Source organism: Narcine bancroftii, chromosome 1, assembly GCF_036971445.1.
Source record: "Narcine bancroftii isolate sNarBan1 chromosome 1, sNarBan1.hap1, whole genome shotgun sequence".
NCBI classification, from domain to species: Eukaryota; Metazoa; Chordata; class Chondrichthyes; order Torpediniformes; family Narcinidae; genus Narcine; species Narcine bancroftii.
The window spans coordinates 135,621,732-135,639,653 of NC_091469.1; the positions used below are offsets into that span (position 1 = coordinate 135,621,732).

Sequence of the window (17,922 nt, forward strand, 5' to 3'; positions counted from 1 at the left end):
ACAACGGCAACAAGAGAAGCTGGGAGAAAGGGATGGCTTCTTTACAGGATGGGAAAAAAATTAATCTAGGTCGCAGTGGGAATCAGTGTATTTATAGTAAATGTCAGTGGATATTTTGTCTCCTGAGATTGAGACGGAGAGATCCAGAAAAGGAAGTGTCGGAAATGGTCTAAGTGAATTTGAGAATGGGTTGCAAGTTTTTTGCCAAGGTGATAACACTGACAAGTTCCACAGAGATGAGGAAGAAGATGTAATGGAGAAGGAAATTGGAAGTGGTACGAGGGAAGGTTTTCAACAAATGCCACTCAATCTGCTGAGTTCCTCCACCAACCTGTTCCTCACTTTTGATTTGAGAATTGTGGCATTTTGACTTCAAAATTGATATTTAAGATGAGGAATGGGTAAATCTGCAGTTGGTCAACTGAACGACTTTGTCAAGTCAAGGCTCATATTGCATTCTTCAGAGTTCTACAATGGTTGTGATACCAATTTATTTCTCCGAATCAACCCAGTGTCAGCTCCATCCCACAAGAGACAAAGGCATCAAGATTAATTTAAATCCACCTTCCATTTAAAAGATGATTTTTTTTTGTCTTTTTTTAAGTGGATTTCACTGAAGTTGTTTTCATTCTAGAATTTGTACAAAAAAACTAGCAACTGTGAGGCACTTAGAACTAATGCTTACCCATATATAATCAACGTTAATAGTTTCATTGCAAACATTGTTGAAAAACCAGACTTGACTTTCTCAAAGTACAGTACGTTTCCAATTATTTGAAACATTTGGGACCAGATGTGTATCGGTTTACTGCATTTTCTGGATAACTGATTAATGGCTTTAAGCTGCCCAGTAGCATCAGCAGAATACTTGTATCGGCCATTGCTGATCCCTGACACCTTCCCACTACTATCCCCAATCCTGCCTGGAAGCCCAAGGTCTCCGCTCCTGCCCAGGAAGCTGCTCGCCTTGATGATGCCGGGACAGTGGAAAACCAATTAGGGTTGGCATCATGGGTGGGGGGGGTGCTTAGCGGTCCTTGCCCTCCCCCCCCCCCAATGAGTTATTGTACTCCCACACCCACTTTGTCCGATGTTGCTGCCACTACTCGCTCCCTGACCCAGGCTGCCATCACCACCCACCCAGGTTGGACGCCGCTGAAATATCAGTGTCCCAACCCCCACCCCCCCCCACCGTGGTTACCCACCATGATTTAGATTTAGATTTGTTCTGGCGCCGACTCTGGAACCATGTTCAGTGGAAGGTAAAGAAGAAATGGGAAAAAATAGGGGAGGGAGTTACCTGAAAGAAGGACAATCTCCCCATCCGCTGCCTGACCCCGTCGGGTCCAGTCACTCACTGATGGCTCGAGGTCCCAGCCTGCTTCTCTGAGCATTTGGCGTCTGACTTCCCAGCTGGTTCTGAGCACCAAATTGGTGCTAACAGCGCTTTAGAGCCTCATATGAACATGTCTGGTGATTTTTTTTTCAACTTGTGACATCACATTGCCACCAACATTTTTTTCCGGATAACTGCGGTTTTTGGTTAAGTGGTTTTCAGATAACCAGAAATGTTTCTTCTGCTCAATCAATTCAAATATTACCACAGCTTCCCTAAATCAGCACTAGTCATTTATTTTTAAATAGGTTTGGCAGCTCAACATCAACGCTGATGAATGTTTTTTTTTAGTGCATTCTTTTCTACACTTATGATTGTTGAAAGAGGGAACAATGGAGAAAATGTTCACAACACTTTATCTTGGTTTATGCCAGTATATGAAGATGTTCCACTTTAATATGTTCAAGCTAAGGCTTTGATTAAAAGAGATTTGTTTTGGAATACAGATGTGATTGACTTGAATGGCTATTGCGAAGAGCTGTTCTTGTGCACACCATTCTCTGCAACACAGGATGGTATAGCTGAGACTCTATCTTATATTCTGCATTGGTTCGGTATCTTAGGTTAAGCAAGAAAACTGGAAAAGGGGAGAAGATGAGGATTTCAGGCTTAATTCTGAAAGATCCATCCTTTACATCAGCCCAAATAACATCAGAAACACCAAAACAAATCTGTATTAGAAGTCCAAATAGGAACAAGTTAGAGCAAAGGTTCTTATCCCATTATTGCCTGGCATACATCTTTGCCACGCCTCCACCTCCTATTGCTGTAGTCTCTTTGAAAGCTATCAGTAAGTTCTCCTCCTCTTACAACCTAAACAGGCTCTGCCTATAGTCTCACACTCAGCATGCACAGACTTTCATGGCCCTTAATAAAGACATCCTATTTTTCTCAGTTTCATTCAAAGCACAAGACATTCAATCTTAATTACACTGATAAGTCAAGCTGAAACCAGGTTATGTCTATTTAAATAGGTGATGGGGTAAATGATTTAAATTGTCCCATTATGCTGAATATTTCCTGCTCAATCTTCAATCAGTGTTTCTATTGGATAAGAGGCAGTACTGTCCTGTTTCATTGAGTATTGTTACATTTGATTTGAATCTTATTGACAGTCAGACTAGATGTTGTCAGAACAAATATACGTCCACTGTGGTTTATAGCCCTATCATATCATTGGTGATGGAATGGTTCAATGGAGCAATAATTCAGAGCCTGAATTAACAATCTATGGATGTAAATTCAAATTCCATAGTAATTATATTTTATCAATTAAAAAAATCTGAATCTAAATAAAACTTGTCTTGACCGAAGGTGGCTAAAAATACACCAACTGTCATTTTGGTTGAAAACCTTGTTTGTCTGCTATTGCTTTATGACTGTTTCAATGTACTGATCTTATCTTCACCATGCATCCTCCATAAGTGCCATCATCTCCCACAGGATTCTATCACCGGACACATATTCCCTTCCACTCATCCACCAACATTCCTTAGAGAACATTCCCTTCACGATTACCTGATCCATTGTTCCATCTCCGCCAACCATTCCACTTCTCAGGGTATGTTCTCATTGTACTTGGAGATGCAAACACCTACCTCTCTTTTGGCTGCTTTCTTTTTTTTTAACCATTACGGACCTAAATACTCCTTCCAGATGGAGAAGCAATTCACTTGTCTTTCTTCCAATTTAATGCAATGCACTTGATGCTCATTGTTTTGTCTCTGTATTACTTGGGAGACTTCTTAAGTAACTTAGAGATACAAAATTCAAATAACAAAAGAGACTTTACTTACAGATGCCTCCCACCATCTCAGGAAACTGTTCACACACTCACATATACGTATATCTATATATCTATATATCTATAGATATATATATATATATATATATATATACACACGCCCCACAGTGGGGCACTACAGTTACTATAGTAAGAAGGGTGTACTCTTATGCCGTTACAAAATAGTCCACATTATCCTGACTATATAACACTCATGAATGATCCTCTCATACATCAAAGAAACTAAAAGCTGTATGGATGACAGCTTTACCCATTCAGTCTGCAAATGTGATCCTGAGCTTCCATTTCCATGTCATTTTAATTCACTGTCCCACCAGCATTCTGATTTATGAATCTTTTTTCCTCCTATATTGACCCAAAAATGGTGAAAATTAGCCCAAAGAATTGGCAGATCACAAGATGACAAGATATTGGAACAGAATTAAGCCCGTAGGCCCATCGAGTCTGCTCCACCATTCTAATCATGAGTGATATATCTTCTCACTCAACCCCATTCCATGGCTTTCTCCCCATAACCTTTGAATCTGTCAATGTCTGCCTTAAATATACCAAAAGACCATGCTGCCTGTGGCAACAAGTTCCACAGACTCACGACCCTCAGACTAAAGAGATGTTTCGGCATCTCTGTTTCGGCATGAATGATGTCCATTCATGCTGAAGTTATGACCTCTTGTCCTAGAATCCCCTAATTGCCACATTCTTCCCACATCAGCTCTGTCCAGGCCTTTCCGCATTCAAAATGTCTCTCTGAGTCCCTCCCTCATTTTTCTGTACTCCAACGAGTACTGTCCAAGAGTTGACAAATGTTTCTCATATGCTAACCCATTCATTCCTCGTATCATTGAAGTAAATCTTCTCTGAACCCTCTCTAATGCCAGCATGACTTTTCTCAAATAAGGCATCCAAAACTGTACACAGTACTTCAAGTGAGGTTTCATCCGTGCTTTATAGAGTCTCAACATTATATCCCTGCTCTTGTATGCTATTCTTCCAAAAATGAATGCCAATATTGCATTCACCTTCTTCTCTATTGACTAAACCGAGAGGTCAATTTTTAGGATATCCTGCTTGAGACTGTTGGCAAAACCTCCCACACACTGCAATTATCAAAGCTGGGAGTGTAATTTAATAGATTATGAATATCTCAGACATACGGAAACATTAAAACTAGTAAAAACCCCAAAATAAATTAAAGTACAATTAACACATTTGGACAATTGGAAGAAACTTCACCTCTTTTGATGTGAAGCCATCAACCTGTAAAATTAGCTCAGATGTTTCTCCCTGCACAGACTCTACTTGATTTGCTGAGTATTTCCAGATTATTCTCATTTCCAGCAACCCACAGAGTTTCACCTTTATTTTGTTTGTTTTCTCTGCTGATGCCAGTTAATGATTGTATTTATCCTCGACCCAAGCCTCTTCTTGGCTTTTCTCATTTAAAGACAACAGCGCAAACTTTTATTCACTATCAGTTGAAACTGTAAATGGAAGAATGTTGGCTGAGTTGTTTCTTGTTCCTCTGAGAGCTGGACATGAAAATGGTATTTTCTGGATTCCCAGCTGAAAGCTCCTTACCACATCCGTCAAGAAGGCCACATTGAAGCCAACTATTTAAGTTTAAGCATGGCATTACACAGGGGCATTCTTTCAACTGTATAGTTTCGCTGTGTTTATGAGAGTTTCACAAAGTGTTGGGGTGAACTAGAATGCTCTCCCCAAGTCAAAATTATACAATGCAAAACAATTTGGGGGCCATAGGGACTCGGCATCACTGATAATTGATCCAAATATTTTTTTTTGCAGTTGGTTGGAAACTATAATTATAGAGATAGGACCATAGAGCAATTACAGCACAGAAACGGGCCATCTCAGCCCCTCCAGTCTGTGCCAAACAATTTCTTTCCTAGTCCCACTAACCTTAACCCAACCCATAGTTCTCTGTACCTCTCCCATCCATGAACCTGTCCAAATTCTTCTTAAATGTTAAAATTGAGCCCGCATTTACCACTCCCACCAATCTCTGTGTGAAGAAATTCCCCTCATGTTCCCCTTTCACCCTTAACCCATGTCCTCTGGTTTGTACCTCACCCACGCTCAGTGGAAAAAGCCTATCGACATTTACTCTGTTTATCCCCCTCATAATTTTAAATACCTCTATCAAATCTCCCCTCATTCATGTACGCTCCAGGGAATAAAGTCCCAACCTGTTTAACTTTGCCCAGCAACTCAGTTCATGAAGGCCGGGCAACATCCTGGTAAATCTTCTCTGAGCGATTGTAGGGGTGAGACAATTGCTCTGGTGGTACCTTAGAGAGGGTCAGGAATTCTTGTTAATCAGAACTGATTTTTCTGGAGTAACGTAAAAATATATTTGAGAGCAGCCAAGAAAACAAAAAAAAAACTGGGATGTGGAATGTGTTGTTGAAAATTAGAAGAATCTGGAAATACTCAGCAAATCAAATATCCGTAATTATTTAGTGATTTAAAAAAAAAATCTTTGATATATTTTTTTCAATGTTTGGTTTAATAGCTTGTGATAGTACAGGACATTATCACCAATGTATTTCCTTGTATATATTTACATATAGTAGTAGTGATTGGCTGAGAGTCATGGCCATGCCTACTGGCAGGTCATAAGGTGCTGTTCCTAACCAGACCCAGGCCAGTCTGGACTGGTCAACCTCGATGTACTACTACTTTCCAGTCTTTAGTTCATAAAAGCCTTGGTTTGAGTCAACAAGTCTTTGGGTTATTCGACATGCTACAATTTTATTAACAAAATTTTCAACAGATGGAACGAATGCTGTGACCAGAATGCCTCAGCGTCGACCTGCAGTCAACTACTGCCCAGAGTGATTTCAGTCACTGGGTGAGGTGCTTCAAGGCATATCTGCAGCGCTCAGACCCCATCGTGGAGGAAGACGCCAATAAACTGCTAATTCTGATGTCCATGGTGTCATTCAGGATGCGACCTCCTCCACGGCTGCCATGAATGTGCTGAAGGGACTCGACGAGCAGCCTTTGAATAAGGTCTATGCCAGGCACATGCTGGCGACCAGGAGGCAGCAGCCTGGTGAATCTTGCAGAGCCTACCTCCAGGCACTGAGGTTATTGGATAGAGCTGTGCGTGTACCGACAAAACTGCGGCAGGGATCACCAATGACCTCATCCGGGACACTTATGTGGCTGGGGTCCAATCCAACGAGGTGAGGCAACAATTACTGCAACAGAGGGGAAAAAGCCTGGTGGAGACCGTTTAAATCACTGAAACGATGGAGGCTGCAGCCCTAAGCATGGACGCCTATACACGGGGCTGGAGCTCCCGTTACAATGTGAGTAGAATGGCTGCATTTAACCCAGCCTCCCCACACCCGTTGATGGCCTTGCTGCCGCCACCACATTACACGATGCGGCCCCTAAGTGCTACTTCTACGGGAGGGAGAAGCACAGCTGATTCCTGTGCCCTGAGAGGAAGGCCAGAAATGCCACTTCACAACAGACTGTCAGTCCAATATGGCCGCCATCGTGTGAGGCCCAATTGCCTTCCCCAAATTTGAATTACTCATCCTCGTAACTCTCATCAATGAGAGTGAGGAATCGATCGCACGGCAATGCTTGATGTCACGATGCAAGCACTGCATGCAGAAGGTGCCACCCTCGCAACTCTCCACCCTCGCCATTGTGACTCTAATCCCTAACTCAGCCCGCCCCCACCGCCCAGCGGGACATTTGCGTCAGCAGGACCTGATGGATTTCAAGCACAATGACTGTTGCCGCCTCTGCAGCTCGCTGCAGCCACTGACTCCGACTGGGACCCTGAACTCGAAGACCCCATCGGCCCACCTGCACCACGAGTGTTGCCACCTCCGCAGCTCACCGCTGACTCTGACCGGATGCCGCTGCTTCCGCAACTTGCTGCTGACCGCCCACCTCCTCCGATGACGTCACCGCGCAAGTGTAGCACGCACCAGGCTGAGGGCCCACGATGCTCTGCCCCACTCCAGTGACGCGAGGATCCACTGGACGGCCCACCCCCAGTGACCAGTGATGTCATCACGCCAGCCTCCACAGTCACCAACACAGGCAGCAGACCCAGTCCCTGCATTGGTTGCTGCATCAGTGACATTAAACCAGGACCAACCACACCCCCTAGCTAAGGCTATGGAAACGATTAAGGTGAACAGCCAATATGCTAATTGACTTTTTGATTCAGGTTCAACGGAGAGCTTCATTCACCCTGACCTGGTCCAATGATGTGCGCTGGCAGTTCACCCGACCGACCAGAAGATTTCACTGGCCACAAGAGCCCACTCAATGAGCATCAAGGGGTATTGTGTTGTGACCTTGAAAGTTCAGGGCATCAAATTTGCATGGTTTAAGTTGCTGGTCCTATCTCAACTATGTGCGCCTGTGTTGTTGGGGTTGGATTTTCAATGTCATTTTAAATCAGTGTCACTGCATTTCAGGGGTCCCCACTCTCTGCTCTGTCTGCACTGTCCACTTTATCCCGGAGACTTCCTGTCAGCAACAGCCCACCCTCTGGTCGCTCCTCCAGTACACTTCACCAACCTCACCCCTGGCTGGAAACCGATTGCCACTTAAAGCCAACAGTACAGATTCGGGGACAGGAAATTTATTAAAAGCATGGTCCACAGACTGCTGAACGAGGGCATCATCAAGTCCAGCGCAAGTCCCTGGAGGGCACAGGTGGTAGTTGTGAAGAACAGGGAGAAGCTGTGGATGTTGGTTGGCTACAGGCAAATGGTCAACCGCTTCTCACTCTTGGACACTTACATTATTTGCGAATCACGGATGTGGTGAACCAGATCACCCAATACCGTGTGTTTTCCACCATCGACCTCCAATCAGCCTACCACCAGCTCCAATGCACCCGGAGGACCGCCCTTTCACGGCCTTCGAAGCGAACGAGCATTTGTATTAATTCCTCAGGGTCCCCTTCGTTATCACAAATGGCATTGCAGTCTTTCAGCGAGAGATGGACCGGATGGTAGACCAGAACGGCCTAACAGCTACATTCCCGTATCTGGACAATGTTACCATTTGTGGTCACGTCCCGCAGGACCACACCGTCAACATTGAGAAATTCTTCCTGTGGTGAATGTCTGCCAAGCTGCCTGTCTCCCTCTGGCGAGCCTTGCTGTACTAACATTGGCTGTGCATTATCTTTATTGTTAAGGACACTCCCCTTGGATATAACTGTATATGCATCTATTGTCTTTCATTATTGTACCATGAGTTTCTGCTAATAAAAGCCATGATTATTGTTTGACCACATCGTCTTTGTCTACCTCATCTACTGGCACTTCAATTTTATTAGCAGAAATGGATGTAGCACTCAAGCCAGAGCAGTTGATAATCGACCAGTTGCCCCAAGGGCCAGAGAAATCTTCAACCACTGGATTGCTTATTTTCATTACTACATGGCTCGAAACAACGTGGTCGATGAGGCGATACAGTGGGGCCACTTGAACACTCTGCTGGGTGAGGTCCCTTTCACCGTAACGCAAGGAGCTACCACTCTGGCTATCGCCCGGGAATGTCTGTCAGCTGAATGTGGTGCTTGCTCGACACCAGTTGCTGACTAGACGCCAGAAACCCGGGGAAAGTGATGCTGCCTATGCACTGGCTCTTGACTATGATGTCAGGGTAGTCAATGTGCAACAACACCACAATGCCTTGAAGATGGATGCTTTAGTCAACGGGATTGACTCCAGTTTCATCTGACAGAGGCTGCTGGAGATGGAGCCTTTAACCTACGACCGGGCAGTCGCTCTAGCCAAAATGCTGAGAAGTGCCATGCGGTCCAGTGAAATGCTAGAAACCGAAAAGGAAATATCCAGGAGTGCTGGAACCCCGAAGGAAAGAAAAAGGTGAACTCCTGAAAAATGCTACTTCTGTGATAAGAGCTGGCACTCCAGACAGAAGTGCCTGGATCGATTTGCTACCTGTAGCTATTGTGGGAAACTCGGCTACTTTGCTAAAGCGTGTAAGGCGAATGAAAGACCCCAACAATGAAGACGCTGTTTACATCTGGTACCGCACGGATGGCAGTCTCTTCAATCTGAGGCGCCTGCAAGCTCACACCAAGACACAAGAGAAACTTGTCCGTGAACTACTCTTTGCAGATGATGCCGCTTTAGTTGCCCATTCAGAGCCAGCTCTTCAGCGCTTGACGTCCTGCTTTGCGGAAACTGCCAAAATGTTTGGCCTGGAAGTCAGCCTGAAGAAAACTGAGGTCCTCCATCAGCCAGCTCCCCACCATGACTACCAGTCCCCCCACATCTCCATCGGGCACACAAAACTCAAAACGGTCAACCAGTTTACCTATCTCGGCTGCACCATTTCATCAGATGCAAGGATCGACAATGAGATAGACAACAGACTCGCCAAGGCAAATAGTGCCTTTGGAAGACTACACAAAAGAGTCTGGAAAAACAACCAACTGAAAAACCTCACAAAGATAAGCGTATACAGAGCCGTTGTCATACCCACACTCCTGTTCGGCTCCGAATCATGGGTCCTCTACCGGCACCACCTACGGCTCCTAGAACGCTTCCACCAGCGTTGTCTCCGCTCCATCCTCAACATCCATTGGAGCGCTTTCATCCCTAACGTCGAAGTACTCGAGATGGCAGAGGTCGACAGCATCGAGTCCACGCTGCTGAAGATCCAGCTGCGCTGGATGGGTCACGTCTCCAGAATGGAGGACCATCGCCTTCCCAAGATTGTGTTATATGGCGAGCTCTCCACTGGCCACCGTGACAGAGGTGCACCAAAGAAAAGGTACAAGGACTGCCTAAAGAAATCTCTTGGTGCCTGCCACATTGACCACCGCCAGTGGGCTGATATTGCCTCAAACCGTGCATCTTGGCGCCTCACAGTTTGGCGGGCAGCAACCTCCTTTGAAGAAGACCGCAGAGCCCACCTCACTGACAAAAGGCAAAGGAGGAAAAACCCAACACCCAACCCCAACCAACCAATTTTCCCCTGCAGCCGCTGCAACCGTGTCTGCCTGTCCCGCATCGGACTTGTCAGCCACAAACGAGCCTGCAGCTGACATGGACTTTTACCCCCTCCATAAATCTTCGTCCGCGAAGCCAAGCCAAAGAAAGTAAGGCGAAAAGTGCTCCCACTGATAAGAAGAAGAAAAGCACCAAGAAAATGCATCCTGGAGCTGCAGGAATGGAAGACAACTGTAAAAAGAGGGAATCTTCAGACGAGCAGGCTGAATCGACTTCAAGTGACGGCGAGGTGAGATCCCCTGTGATAGCTCAATTGACTCCAAAGCTTGGGGGATGTTATGGACTGGAATGGTCGACTATGAAGGGGGAGGTGAATGGTGAGACTCTTGATTGTCTAATAGACTCGGGGAGTGCTGACAGCTACATCCACGAGAGACTTGCCAGAGCTTTAAATTTGCAGAGATATCCAGCAAACCGAAAGATATCGATGGCTTGTAGTGAACTTACAAAAACTGTACAGGACAAGTGTAAAGTTACTTTAAATTTGCAGGGACATTTCTTGGCTGATGGGTGGCTCTTTATTATGTTGGAGCCCTGCACCCCTGTGGTACTGGGTTAGATATTCAATCTCAGATGAACAGTGCAGTGTTAAATTTCGGTGGGCCACTACACACATTTACCATCCCCCGTGCTAGTTACTGCGGTCTGTCCATATTAAAGATCAAAGCTCCCTCCCTTTTCAATGATTTATCTCCTGAGTGTCAGCCGATTGCCACTAAGAGCCGTTCTTACAGCAAAGAGGATCGTGAGTTTATCAAAGCTGAGACCCAGAGATTGCTTAAAGAGGGAGTAATTGAACCCAGTAAGAGTCTGTGGCGAGCCCAGGTGGTAGTTGTGAAAAATCACACTAAGAACCGACTGGCTATTGACTACAGCCAGACAATCAACCATTACAATAACCTGGATGCCTACCCCCTGCCACGCATCAATGAAATGATTAATCAGAATGCGCAATACAAAGTGTAATCCACTATCGATCTCAAAGTAGCTTACCACAAAATCCCCATTAAAAAAAAGTAACGACTCTATACAGCCTTTGAGGCTGATGGGGGGGTTATACCAGTTTAAAAGGGTATCTTTTGGTTTCAGAGGGAAATTGATAAGATTGTTAGGACGTATGAGTTACAGGGTACGTTTTCCTATCTGGATAATGTCACTATCTGTGGGAAAACACAGGCTGAGCACGACAACAACTTAAAGAAATTTTTAGCGGCAGCTAAAGAACTCAACCTTACATTTAACAAGTGCAAATGTGTGTTCAACGCAACAGAGCTACCCATTCTGGGCTACATTGTCCGCAAGGGCGAAATCCACCCCGACCCGGAAAGAATGGCCCCCCTTAAGAAGTTACCACCCCCAAACTCAGCAAAAGCCCTTAACACGTGTATGGGATTCATTTCCTACTACTATAAATGGGTTCGGGACTACGTCACGAAGGCACGCCCTCTGTTTGACACTAAATCTTTTCCTCTCTCTCCAATGGCTTTGAAGGCTTTCGAGAGATTTAAAGATGATATTGCCAAAGCTGCACTCTCGTCCATTGACGAGGATGTCCCATTCCAAGTGGAAACTGATGCCTCAGATTGTGCCTTGGCAGGAACCCTTAATCAAAAGGGCAAACCTGTGCCATTCTTCTCCCGCATGTTATGCGGACCTGAACTTAAACATCCTGCCATTGAAAAAGAAGCCCAGGCTATTATTGAAGCTACTTGCTACTGGAGACACTTTCTAGCCAGCAGAAAATTTACTCTTGTCACTGATCATAAATCTGTAGCCTACATGTTTAGTACTAAACACAAAAATAAAATCAAGAACAATAAGATGGCACGCTGGCGAATAGAACTCTCAACTTATAATTATGAGATCCAGTACAGACCGGGCAGGTTAAATGATCCTACCTCGCCATCACTTGAAGTCGATTCAGCTTGCTTGTCTGAAGATTCATCTGGTCCGCCTCTTCCTCGCACCCCTACTCAGAGGGAGCCTGAGAGGTTGGACTCATCCCCCAGCCTTTGACCCCTAGTAAACATTCAGATGGCCATGCTGAGGCTCCACTGCCTCACTCTAGCTATTCTGGAGCAGGTCCAGAAGCCAGTCTTTCCCACACTACAGACCCAGGACCTGTACCAGTTTCCAAGGTTACAAAGGAGCCACCTGTTTTGAGACGAAGAACCAGAATTCGTAAACAATCTTATAGGCTGACAAATTCATAAATCATCTCATTATATTTCGATTGCTTGCTAGATACTGGCGTATTTTGGCTGTTAGAATATCTCAAGGCCAAACATGGTATCCATGTATCACTTGCTTCAGTCTTTCCTAGCAGCTGTCCTTTTGATTTTAACCCTTCTTCTGCCAGGGGGAGACTGTGGTGAATGTCTGCCAAGCTTCCTGTCTTCCCTCTGGTGAGTCTTGCTGTACTAACATTGGTTGTGCATTATCTCTACTGTTAAGGACATTCCCCTTGGGTATAACTGTATATGCATCTATTGTCATTCATTATTTTACCATGAGTTTCTGCTAATAAAAGCCATGATTATTGTCTGACCACATCGTCTTTGTCAACTTCATCAACTGGCACTTCAATTCCAAACGGTGAAATGGCTGAATCTAACCTACAATTTTGAAAAGTGTGTCTTCTGGACCACTTGCCTTGCAATTCTAGGTTGCATGGTGGAAAACAGGGTGGTAAAGCCAGATTTCAACCGCATGTGCCCTCTCTTGGACCTTCCACCGTCCCAAACCCAGAAGGCACTCAAACACTGCCTGGGGTTTTTTTCCTATTATGCCCAATGGGTCCCAGAGTATGCTGACAAGGCACGGCCACTCATTAAATCCACCTCCTTCCCCTCGTCAGCGGAAGCCAGAGCGGCCTTCGACCACATTAAGTTGGACATCGCTGCGGCCACTCTGCACGCCGTAGACGAATTGGATACCCTTCCAGGTAGAGAGCGATGCATCCGACTTTGCACTGGCAGCCACCTTAAACAGGCCGGTAGGCCTGTCGCCTTGCTTTCTCGAACCCTCCAGGGCCCAGAAAGCTGACACTCCTCTGTCATCATGTCGTTGAAGACACTATCTCGCTGGCAGGCACTTTACACTGCTGACCGACCAATGCGTGGTCTCATTTATGTTTAGCAGCAACCAACAGGGTAAGATCAAAAGTGACAAGATCGCCAGGTGGAGAATCGAACTCTCTACCTTCAAATACGACATTCTGTACTGGCCTGGCAAACACAACGACCCGCCCGACGCCCTTTCCCATGGGACATGCGACAGTGTACAACTGGACAGGCTGCAGAGACTCCACGAGGAGCTCCGTCACCTGGGGGTCACCAGGTTCGCCCACTTTGTAAAGGCCTGCAACCTGCCCTATACAGTTGAGGAGATCCACTCCATGACCCGAGCCTGCTCAGTATGTGCTGAGTGCAAGCCATAATTCTTCCAGCCCAAGAAGATCCACGTCATTAAAGTCATCCGGCCCTTCGAACGTCTCAGTGTGGACTTCAACAGGCCCCTACTGTCGATGAACCATAACACCTACACTCTCATGGTGATCGACGAGTACTCCCGCTTCCCATTCGCTATTCCCTGCCCGAACATGACCGCCTCCACAGTCATAAACGCACTGCAAAGCATCTTTGCCATTTTTGTGTAGCCCAGTTACATCCACAGTGACGGGGGGGTTCTCATTTATGAGTGCGGAAATGAGGCACTACCTTCTGGAGCATGGTATTGCTTCGAGCAAGACCACTAGCTACAACCCGTGTAGTAAGGGGCAGGTCGAAAGGGAGAATGCCACTGTCTGGAAAGCGGTCACGCTTTCCCTCCGGTCTAAAAGCCTCCCCACCACTCGCTGGCAAGACATATCCTCCCAAATTCTCTACACTCCATCAGGTCCCTGCTATGCGCTGCCATCAATGCTACCCCGTACGAACGTATGTTCTCGTTCCCATGGAATTCGGAATTGGGAACGACCACACCAGCTTGGCTGATGGTCTTCGGACCTGCCCTGCTGAGACGTCATGTCCGGTACTTGAAAAACGATCCTCTAGTCGACCGGGTAACACTGTTACATGCGAACCAACACTACGCTTATATCAAGTACCCGGACAGGCGGGAGGACACGGTCTCAGTAAGGGACCTGGCCCAAGCCGGGTCTAACATTGTCAGGTTCCAACCCCAACCTCCACTTAATCCTCCCCTGGGACAGTGGGACCAACAGCACCTCGCGGATGATGATGGCAGTTGATCAGACCAGCCTACAGCTAACAACAACTGTGAACTAGGCAAAACTGTGCCCACACCCAGGGACCCCAGTGATGATCACCAGCTACCCTGATCCCAGCACCACGGCGATCACATCAGACAATTAGGCCTCTTGACCGCTACAGCCCATGAACACTGCATACTATATCCCCCTATTTTTTACTCACCCTGGGGTCAGTTCTTAAAGAAGGGGTGAATGTGATAGCATGGGATCCTAACACCACTGTATATATTTGTATATATTTACATATAGTGATAGTGATTGGCTGAGAGCAGTAGCCACGCCTACTGGCAGGTCATAAAGGGCTGCACCTAACCAGACCCAGGTCAGTCTGGACTGGTCGACCTCGATGTACTACGCTCCGGTCTTTTGCTCATAAAAGCCCTGGTTTGAGTCAACAAGTCTTTGAGTCATTCGACGTGCTACATAGCTAACAAAATTAATTTTCGCACCATATTCAGAGACACTATCGGAGGAGGTGGCATGATGCTCAGCCACTCGCTGTCTCACAAGAGCCTTTCTTTTCTCTTTTATTTGTCTGCAGCAAGTGGAGACTCTTCACTTACCTTTGAATGCAAAAAGAGAACTGCAGATGTATATCAGAACATATAACAACAATAAACAAACAAACCGACATCTAAATAAATTGGTAGATTGATAGATGGATTGATGACTTTAGAAATAGCTGAAGTTCATCACCTCATCTTCTGCTTTGTATCCTGAATAAGTTGCATGTCTTCATCTTCAGATGTTCCTGCAGAACTTCCACTGGTGAGATCACTAGCCTCCTGCCCTTGGAACAACTTGGTCTTTTCCAGCTGCTGCAGTCTTCTGTTGGGAACCCGCCTCCCGTACATCAGCAAGATGCTATTTGATTCAATGCATAATGTAATGCACCATAGTTTAGTCTATTGATGGATTTATAAAGCAGTAACTTGAGTGGACAAACAAACAGCAGATATTTATTGTGGACCAGTTCCTGTTCAATTACTTTGCATTGGAAAATGGAGCAATAACAGACATGGCTAATGTGGTAAATTACCACATAAACTGGAATCCCCAGTGAGCCATATTCACAGAGGGGAGTTGTCACTCACCATTAAATGAACTTCCCAAATCCTATCATTTGCCCCCAAGCTGTTTTCAAACAGGACACAGAAAGTAAGTGCAGAAGAAGAAAGGCTGGGAAATAAATTATTTTTGCATTTCCTAAACTAATAAAGAGTCACTGCAAGGCACTGATTCACCTTCATATTTATACTGAATAGTTTGTCTCCCATGAAAAAAAATAACACAGTTGGTACCTCATAAATAAAATTGGTCCTTGGCAATGGCAGAAGATGGATAGCCAGCTAGTTATTATTAACATCCCTTCATAGAAAATAATATCAGATTGGACAGCAAACTAATTTTTGTCAGTTATCTATCTGCGTGCTTGTTTCTGTTTTTTTCTTGAGCCAGAGAGTTATTCAGTTGTGTGGCACAGAACCAGCACAAAAGTGACACACCATTTCCATTGAACTCTGGAGTCTAAACAATGGTAAAATGTATGATCTCTGGAAAATAAGATGGATTACCTGTGGTGGCATCTGAACCAGAGGGAAATGAAGGGCTGCTGCACTCTGGTAATTGAATGGTTGCAGGATTCCACTCTGTATTTGGCTGTCCAGTTAGCAATATGTCTGTTTTAACTGTTGCAGTTACTGGTTCTTCACCTTTTTTCAGTCTAAGGCCCATCTGGCTTCTGGCCTAATATGCCGTGGCCCACCAGTGCCAATGACTGAGCAATATTTTCAAGTCAAAAGCAGCTCTGTAAGAAACATATCTTTGTCTAATTTAAACTATTTTATTTGACATTTTTAAAGACCCACATAGAAACACTCTAGTTGAGAACCACTGGGAAGTGATTGTGGTGTACTGGAGATTGTACATTTTTGTATGTTCACCATGTTCCAGAGAAATGCTGTTACATTCAGGTGCAACTAGATACCGTAATAACTTCAGCCCCAACATGCAAGAAGTTTCTGGAAGTTGGTTTTTATTGTTTTTTGCACCAGGAAATAGAAATTATGTAATTATTGCTTTGGATCAAAGCACATTGCCACATTTAAAGTTTCTTGTCTGTCAACAACAAAAAAAACTAGTTGTAAGGAGAAGGTTGAGCCTTAATACAAATGCCACACAGCAGTACTTACCCATGCTAAAACCTACTAAGATAACTTTCAAATATCTGAACGAGAGGTGTACAAGATAATTCTATTTGTATTGGCAACAAACCTTGCCATATGATGAAAATAATTAAAAGACATTGCGAATCAAAATATAGAATTGTAACGTGTTGCATTAAATCCTCTTCCACTTCCACTTTGATCAGGCTTGTGGCCTCCAGCTCTGTAACAACATGCCCAAATGCAAAGTTGGGGAACAACATCTCCTCTTCTGACTAGGTACATGAGGACTTGCGAGTTCAATGCTGAATTCTTCTGTTTCCATGCACTCAGTTTTTCTTTCCCACTGTCAGAGTTGGCCATTTTTGCCTGTCACCGATCTGAATTTGATTCAGTTTTTCTAGAGTCAGAGTGATTGAGTTGAACAGCACAAAACCAGGCTCTTTGGCCCACCATGTCAAGCCTTCCAGGTTATCTGTTTACACCAATCTCACTTACTGAGATTAAGTTGTTGCCTTACATTCTTTGCAGATTCAAGTATTTGTCTAGACATTCATTAAATTTCCTGAGAGTATCCGGCTCCACCACCACCCCTTGATCCAGGATCCAACCACCCTCCATGTGAAAAGAGTTCACCTCAGCCTTCCCCCGACACAAATCTATGCTCTCTTGTCTTTGAGCATGGGACTAAGAATGTTACTATCACCTTATCTATCCCCCCACATCATTTTATGTACTTCTCTTAAACAAAGAAATTTACAGCATATACAGCCCCTTTGACCCATGATGTGGCGTCAACCTGTATAAACCTACGGAACAAATTGAGTCTTCCCAACTTCACACCCCAAACCCCTTAATTTTCTTGTATCTATGTGCCTGTCTGAAGGTACCAACCTTCACCACCACCCCTGGCGATGCATTCCAGGTATCCAGTAACCTCTGTGTGGAGTACCTGATAGCGCAACGCAGTCGCAGGACCAACAGCTGTAAGTTTGAATCCGGTGCTGTCTGTTAGGGGCTTGTACCTTCTCCCCATGTCTGTGTAGGTTTCCTTGAGTGCTCTGGTTTCCTCCAACCATTTAAAACCTAAGGGGTTGTCAGTCAATTTGGGCGGCATGGGCCGGTGGGCCAAAAGGACCTGTAACTGTGCTGCTAAATTTAAATTTAAAAATAAAAATAAAATTAAATTAAAATTCTCCAGTCTCACACCGGAATAAAACCCTACAGTAGCTCTGTCA

At 45.0% G+C, this 17,922-nt stretch overlaps 1 protein-coding gene across 15 annotated transcripts in view; it reads right to left on the minus strand.

The window, feature by feature from the left end:
- Positions 1–17,922, minus strand: part of LOC138764513 (teneurin-3) — a 4,541,667-nt gene that overhangs the window by 1,362,672 nt on the left and 3,161,073 nt on the right. Inside the window, exons 1-2 of one of the 15 annotated variants that reach the window (XM_069940638.1) lie at positions 14,683–14,753; positions 12,145–12,400 (exon numbers count right to left, since the gene is read on the minus strand). The exons of the other annotated variants lie outside the window; for them this stretch is intronic. The gene's annotated coding sequence lies outside the window, so the exon portion shown is untranslated. Of the gene's footprint in view, positions 1–12,144; positions 12,401–14,682; positions 14,754–17,922 lie in introns of those variants that run through there. 15 annotated transcript variants of the gene reach the window in all.